This window comes from Pecten maximus, chromosome 8 (genome assembly GCF_902652985.1).
Source record: "Pecten maximus chromosome 8, xPecMax1.1, whole genome shotgun sequence".
NCBI classification, from domain to species: domain Eukaryota; kingdom Metazoa; phylum Mollusca; class Bivalvia; order Pectinida; family Pectinidae; genus Pecten; species Pecten maximus.
Window position 1 is genome coordinate 13,793,991 of NC_047022.1, and position 8,308 is coordinate 13,802,298.

General features: G+C 35.2%; 1 long non-coding RNA gene across 1 annotated transcript; it reads left to right on the forward strand.

Annotated features, from left to right (window-relative positions):
- The first annotated feature begins 303 nt into the window (after positions 1-303).
- LOC117333005 lies at positions 304-4,030 on the forward strand. The gene is made up of 2 exons (XR_004533804.1): positions 304-896; positions 2,311-4,030. It is a non-coding gene; the product is annotated as an uncharacterized LOC117333005 (long non-coding RNA).
- The last annotated feature ends 4,278 nt before the right edge of the window (positions 4,031-8,308 follow it).

The window sequence follows — 8,308 nt, forward strand, 5'->3', positions numbered from 1 at the left end:
TATCACAGTTTCTCTCGTCATAGTTTTGCTTGTCATACCAGGATATTTTTAAAGGGATCTTATCGATTAAATTATCTGCATGGTATCTATTTTTAATTTCTTACGAAATTCAATACTGATTTGTTAGTCACGATGCGCGTTATAAAACAGAAGCAGACCATTTATTTATTGGTGTGATCTGTTGTGATCTTTTTTGTTTGCGCGCACTCTGATTTCCTGATAAGGCAGTCGATATATATTATAATATATGTATTATCCGTTCAGCGCCACCCCATTACTATATATGATATGGACTTTTGCCCATCGAGATGTAGTGGGCAAATTCTCCCCTACCGAACAACAAAATTAATGTGGACACCCTGTCACTTCCCCGGACTATATGTTTCTGATATCACAAGCCATCGTGATCGCGTGCAGTCCGCACGCGCATAGACTGTTTATGTTTTGGACTTCTGGGAAGGCAGCTAGGTAACCATTACAAAGCGGCCTACCCGTGACGTAGGCACGTTGTTTGTATATATACACCGACCACGTGTCTTTGTTATCGTATTGCCCATTACTTGCTCTGCCGATTGTTTTGGGATTTCCTGAGGAGATTTGGAGTTAAAGTGTATTAGCGGTACAGTCACAGAACACAAACCTGGTGACTTTTACCGATGAAGGAAGTGAGGGGGACATGTGTGGCCTCTTATATTGATGATGGCGGCTAAAGAGGATATTCGGGTGTGTGGGGAGAGACTGAGGAACATAGGGGACAGTTTGTACCAGGAGTATGGTCAGTCAAATGACCGCTGGGTCAGAGGTACGTGTCGTATGGGTAGAGTTTCATTACTCATCCTCTCCCTTCTCTTCAGAATCGCCATCCACACTGGAAACCTCTGAATGGGTGTCACCAGGTAACTAATACCGTAAAATATCTATACAGAAATTAGGATATGAAGTTGACACTTGGCATTACATACAAATCATACATTTATTTTAGTGATTTAATACTGCAGAATAACTTTAATAATACTTTGAACAACGCTTGTTGAATGTCACGTTTTTATTATGAATGCCTTATCAGGAATTAAAGATCCCATTTCGTGGATACGTGAACTTAATAAAATAGAAATAAATTTGCCTTCATCTATCAAATGATTGAATATTACTGCTATATTATTAGATCTAACCATTACTGAATATCCATAACTGATTAAAGTGATAACAGAGAAATTAGTGGTTAAATAAAAATTGATCATTGAACGCCGCGTCAAACGTATTGCATGCCACTGTCATGCATGATACAATAAGCAGCTATATATAGACGAGAATCTACCCTGGGTATTACTACGCAGTACGTCTGGTACACCTGTTGGTCGTTTGTGTTTATGAACATATAGTGAATCCTTCGTACAGTATATCATGATTAGAGGCATAACCCTAAGCAAATTTACATGGATTGCACGATAACAGGTTCTATATATATATTAGCCCGAGTTTCCTCTTGCCCTGACTCCTACACCAGACAAGGTGCCAGGGCCAGAGGAAACTCAGGCTATATATATATATTTAATTACATTTATGTGAGGATCCAGTGTTATCTGGATTATACTGTTTATATTACTTCTTTGACCCATATATATTTATATAGGATATATGTGAGTTTTTGTTGTCACATTTACAAACTGATCAAACATACCTGTAGTTGTATACTACAAAGCATATGCAGCTATTTATATCAACAGACCAGGTCGAAAACTGTTATGTGTGAATATGAGAGGGTAGATCTACGAGTATTACACACCCGTCATAATATGTATACTGTATATCAATAGGAGATATGTAAATATTTTTACTCCGCCTAAGTACGCCAGTATTTGTTTCCATATCGTTTATATGCATGTTTGGCATGTTTCATAACCAAGAGTACTTTTGTCATACAATACTAATTATATTATTTTCTATGTTGATTTGCATTTTCTTATATACAATGTGATTTTAGGGGGCCACTCTTTCATTTAAAGTCTATCAATGAAGTCCGAAGAAAAAACTGGACATGCAAAAAATAAAACGATATGAGGTTAGCCTTTATGTCAACACTTAGCGGCTTTGTGACAAGGATTGAATGGTATATTGATTGTGGCGATATGTAACACACAGTGATATAAGGAAATAATAATAAAACCGTTCAGCCAATTAAGGTAGTGTAAAACACAACAAACATGGTTTGATGCTTTAGAGATTTTGGTGTTTTTACATATTGTCTTTTATTGCTCTTACATGCTAGATTCGACCGCACGTTTAAGTGATATTTATTTTGTATTACAGATATGTCTGCCTACCTCGTGAAGTTCTGTGGAGCTATCAGAGTTTACGTGTGTGTGTTTAACGGATTCCTGTCATTCTCCCAGGTGGCCGCTAGTCAGGCTAGGTGAAGGAGACAGAAAGACATGTGGCTGCCCGCGTGCCTAAACAATTGTCGTCTAGGAGTTTACGGATCTTAATTGATAATACGGAATGACGTTTAATTTTGGATGGAACAATTTTAATTTGACAGCATGTCTGTCTGTATGGACAAGTTCAATAACTAGAACTATTTATACCGGATGTGCAAATACTCGCATACACGATATCGACAATTTAGTGTTTTACTAAAGGATTTCGTGAGAAGGATTAAGACTTAATGACATAATTATTATAATGTTTGACACTGAGATGTACATGGTGCGTCGAAGCATTGAAGCCAGTGTATCAGGAAACGCGTGTGATTTGAGTACACGTGTCCTTGTAAATAACTGTTTGATAAAATAAAAGATGGAGACATTGTTATGCAAACATTTATATGGCAAGGCTATGGGGAGGACACTTTTATTTGTGACAAGAGGAAAAATAAAGACACTGTATACAATGGTCGAGTCATAGTTATGTTGGTCACACACAAACATACACGTAACATGGATTATAATGAAGGCATTATTACACAAATGTTTGTGTGTTAGTGCCAGTGACAATTTATAGGCACTAATTGACAAGCGTGCCTGTGACCTAGTAACGTAAACCTGTCTTTGCTAGTGACACTTTGAAGACGGTAAAGACAAACATTTTCAGGAATGAACTCGAATTCGGTTGCCTACACATCATCTTACCGAAATGTGCATTTCCCAGCACAGGTATATCGAAGTTACCGTGTGTGGGATATACAGAATGTGTTCAGAGATTAGTGAAACGAAGTAATATCAGACTGTCTATTCAGCATCGAGATATAATGGCTTACAATTTCAGATATTTTTTCTGTTTTTGTTCATAATTTATTATTATTTTTTGTTTTTTGTTTTTTTTTCTTTCTCTTTTTCCCTCTTTTTGTGTATGTTTTGATGAATTATAAAATATATTTTTGTTCAAAATCATTAGAAATTGGCTACCCGTTCAAATCCGATCCATTTTTGTATGGTGATAATCGGGCAATACAATTGTGGATTTCGCCAATCCATTTCAGGGTAATTTCATCGGGCATTGTCGGTGATCAGTGCATTTGATCAGATGTTGAAGGAAATTCATCCGACACCACTTTATCTGATTCACTTTTCATAACCACTTAAGATTTCAAAATCTGATCTATTTTGCTACAGATTTTCAAGAAAAAGTCAAATGTTGCCATTCAGACCGATTTTGGTGCCAATGGAATATTGAATGTGTTCACCTGTGTCAGGTGTGACAGGGTATAGACTGACTTCAAAACACTGCAAACACACTAGGTTATTAATTTATTGGCTACCTGCCGAGTCGGGTATTGAAGTCTGACTGTACGCTGTGAGTACCTGACAAACAGGGTATATATGTTAATGAATCTCGCCATTGAGTTAGGGTGATGATATGTTTTCTGAAGGTTGTGAGTTGAGACAAATGATAACTGATGATATTTGAGCGTCGCTGTGGGGAGTGGGAGAAGCTATGAACTGTGATATGGATTGTGATAGAGGTTATGTATGGAAGGTTGTGTTTTATACAGATGATGCTGAAAATAAAAATAAAATAATTCTGAAATGATTCTCTGTGTTGAGCGTCTTTTTATTACATATTGACGACCGAAGCATTTATCCCTGATGTAAATATCACGTGAAAATGATAATTAGGTTTCACAAACCGAACACTCTAGCTGATATACCTTGTCTGATGAAATATCTAGTCTGGTGAACTCCAGACCAGACACAGGTATCAAATGTACTCGGCCAGATTAACTTACATCAAATTAGTCTTTTTTCACACGGTTTAAAATTCGACTAGTATCATTTGCAACATTTCACCTCTTATATCAAGTATTAGCCCAACTCGGCCTTGGTCCCCTTATGAGGGGTTTACATGAGCAGAATGTAATATATCAGGTTTAGATGAAAGGTATTTTTTTAATAACAGTAATATGTACACCGATTAGTAATTAATATAACTGCCCTTTGTTATATTACAGTATCAAAAATATTAAAGAATACAAACAATCCTAAACAACAATTCATATGCAAAAATATTTCTATGAAGTGCCTATTAATTAAATTAATATGAAATGTCAAGTAGGAAATGTCTTCTATTTCTAAATAAACACGAACTCACTTTGATAATAGAGCATATATATATATATATAACACTATCCCGTGTACATTAAGGTTTATTATTAGAGAATGACTCATTATCAGCTGGGCCACCTGTCAAATGCTGTTAAGCAATACCGGACGTTATTTCCATTGTAAAGTTAACACATATCAACACTCATGCGTGTTCTCTAGTAATGAAAGATGAAGCGTCGGATATGACTTTTAATTCATATATGTAGAAAATTTGTGTTCAATACAATACGACAATATATCACCAAATACGATATCAGGCGCCCTGGTAATATAAAGGGCTATGGCAGTGGCTTAGCTATGTTTAAACATGAAGATATCGACTTCTGCATCAAAATACTTTTAGAGATAATTATTCCAATTGGTGTGTGACCCAGGCTTCCGATCAATCCTGTTTTCAAAACATCTCTGATTTACTGATATGTAATAAAAAGAATCAGCTAACGTTTATTTTCTTTTGTTGACAATAATGTGAAAGTTTTATTAACAAGTGAAATGTGTCTGTCTCTCATAATTACATTACAGAACGAATACGTGTTGATACTAAATACGTGTTACCAAATACATGAGAGGAGGTTTTTTACAAAAACCGATCGAAGTGTCTCGCCATACACTGATGTTGTCGGTATGATCAGATCTGGCGCAGTCTTTTTTTATGTCACTGTGTGAAACACGTTAGTGAAATCAGATATCCCAACAGAGACAAGACTCAAGCATAGCAGTGACGTTTGGTCGCGACTGACAATGGGCGATGACGTAAAGGAAGCGATAGCCATCAATGTGGATCATTGTGCCAAGTCGACCATACAGGATATATTTATATCCAATTGTAATTACTCACTCTTCATTTATTATTTATCTAACGCGTCGTGGTACTTTCAAACGTTAAATTTATTGGAATATGCTTAATGAGCTCAAGGATTTGTTGGTTTTCAATTAAAATGTGCTGTTAAAAGGGAGATTCCTAACAGAAAAACACTATCCAATCTTCCAGAGCATACAGACATTGTAAGTCGCTAAATAAAATACGCGCGAAAGTGAAGCGATTCGCAGTAATGTTAAATGCGATCCGACATTCCTCATTTCTTATTGACTATAGCATTATCACGTGGAGGTTAATATGTTTAGATATTTACCTGATGTTGCCTTTTTAGAAACACCGAGCGAATATTGCGTTTATGACGTCACAGTGCCATAATGTAATACAATTCAATCCTTTAAGGTTTCTAATAATATTAAAAAGTCTTTGATTCGGTTAATTTTGTGTTTTTAAATATTAACCTCGAGCCTTCGCCCTCTGTTAATATTTGATTTTATCAGGTAAGTATAACACCTTATTGATCAAAACAAAGGTTGATTATTAATTATATTTGAAAACATTGTTCAAACATACAAACAGTATATATTTTCATCGCTATCTGGACTATTTTCTAACTCACTTACGTAGGATCCGTATATTCAAGTGTCCTATCAAATTACGAAATCGAACATGACGTCTATTGTCTTTCGTCATCCTCATATTGTATTTTTCTATATATAGTAACCTATCTAAATGTAGCATTATATCCATGTGGAACAATAAATCTAAATATGGTAACTTCACTATATATGGCATTGGTATGTTTATATAGAAATATAAGACTATTGTTAAAATAACACATGTCTATGTCATCTGCTTAACCATTTGTCTATTAATAAAACACAAATGACGCAGAACAAAATGTAACACAATTGTATTTATTTCGAAAAATATCGTTTATTTTTTGTATTGATTACAAAATTGACACCACTGACGGAAATATATAGATTGTTAGAATATTACCAGCATTTTACCTGTATCGAAGTCAAATTTCATTTAACTTGTGTCTATAACATGTAGTGGTGTAAGTATGACTCACCGGCATGCATTATAAAAAAATAGACAGGACTCTCAGTGTGACGATAAGCTTATTTTAACTGTAAAAATTATAAAGAATCTAATCTAACCTCAGATAAATTACTATTTAGTGTAAGGAGTTAGTGAAGACCCTGCCGAGGGACACATCCGGATAGCTTGAAATCTACGATGTAGTAAAGTGTATGTACTTAGCCACAAATCATTACGAGTGCTACCAAAGTCATTTTAAACACCTTTTTGTGTTGTTGTTGAGCCTATTACAGTATCATAAGCCGTGCAGTGTTGTGTTGTGGCTGACGATCGTACATAATACGTTTATAATATACCCCTTAAGTTATAGGTCAACGTCTGTTTACTTTAGGTACCGCTAATCACTAGTCACCTATAGATATACCGAGAATGATCAACTTAATTAGAACATCTGGTCAAGATGTGAATCACTTTAAAAGACATGTTTTGTGGTTAAAGATCGACCTCTAATGGAAGAATTGTTACAATATTCTCACCTCACATATATCGGTCTATTGAGAAGATGACTGATGTTTATGGTAGTAACGTGCTACCTCTGATCAAAGATAGTAAAAGCCTTATAGCCCTGAACACGTTTGGAAAATCGCAATGGAAAATTTTTAGTGTAAACACATAAAAATAGTGAAAATAAGATGAATGCGATTCTGCATTTTATTGAAACCGTGAAATTATTATTCCATATATCGTCAAGCTGACGAGGGAACATGGTATATATGAACCTGTGGTCACTGGCCGATTTGTTCCCGATTAGTTGACTCTGATTTCCAGAGAAACCCTAATTAATGAGTAGAGTGACTTACGGATAAATTAACGTCTAATGAGGTCAATAATACAGCACAGGTTATTGTCCTTTTACCTGTCGATGTCTAGACATTAGTATATTACGAATAACAAAAGGGGCTATTGTAATACGTAATTATTTTTTCACTTTCATTTTCAATAATAAACATGTCCGGCTATTTTTTCTGTTTTATCATTTTGTCGGTGTAGAATTAACTTGAAAGGTTAGAACTTCCATTATCAGTCGCTTATATGGTTATATTTAGCAAAAGACGAGGCTTACCTCATCCCGCTATAGAACTAATAGAAGGTCGGCAGCGCGAGCCGCCGATATTGGCAGTATGCCAAAGCTACCTTGTTGAGATATACTGCAATGGGACTGTTCACTCAATCACAGCTGCCAATGAATTTATCATGTCTAACGAAATTATTAACTAGTTCCACGAGGAAATTATAGATGCCGCTTAAGATTGAAGTATTTTCCCCTGCACATTGTATATCATGTTCCTCTTGCATTGCTGTTTATTTAAAGATTAAAAAAGTATGACAGAGTAAATGATGCAGATCCGAAAATAATTTCTTCGGTAGCATTAAATTGAAACTAATTTAAGAAGAGACATTAGCATTCCTTCTTGATAATCTTGTAAAAATCTCGAAACATTCCACTCAATGCACAAAATGATCCGAGACCATTAGACAGATCAGGTTGCTCATTTCCGGTTATGATTTATAAATGTCATCGAAAAGTACACAACAATCAACCCAGAAATTCTAATTAACTGTAACTTGTCACGTTTAAGTTAACTTAACCATAAAATGTTTTGGAAACAATCACTTTAGTTTTGTGGAAATGAAATATTTTTATACAAAATATTAAGAACAACGTTTATATTGTTGAAATATTTCCCAATTTCCAATTGTAAGTACATAAGGTATTCTCTATACAGGTAGTGTTTGGAGCAAGCCACCAGTACAGTAATGATGCAGAGCAATTCAAAGTTGT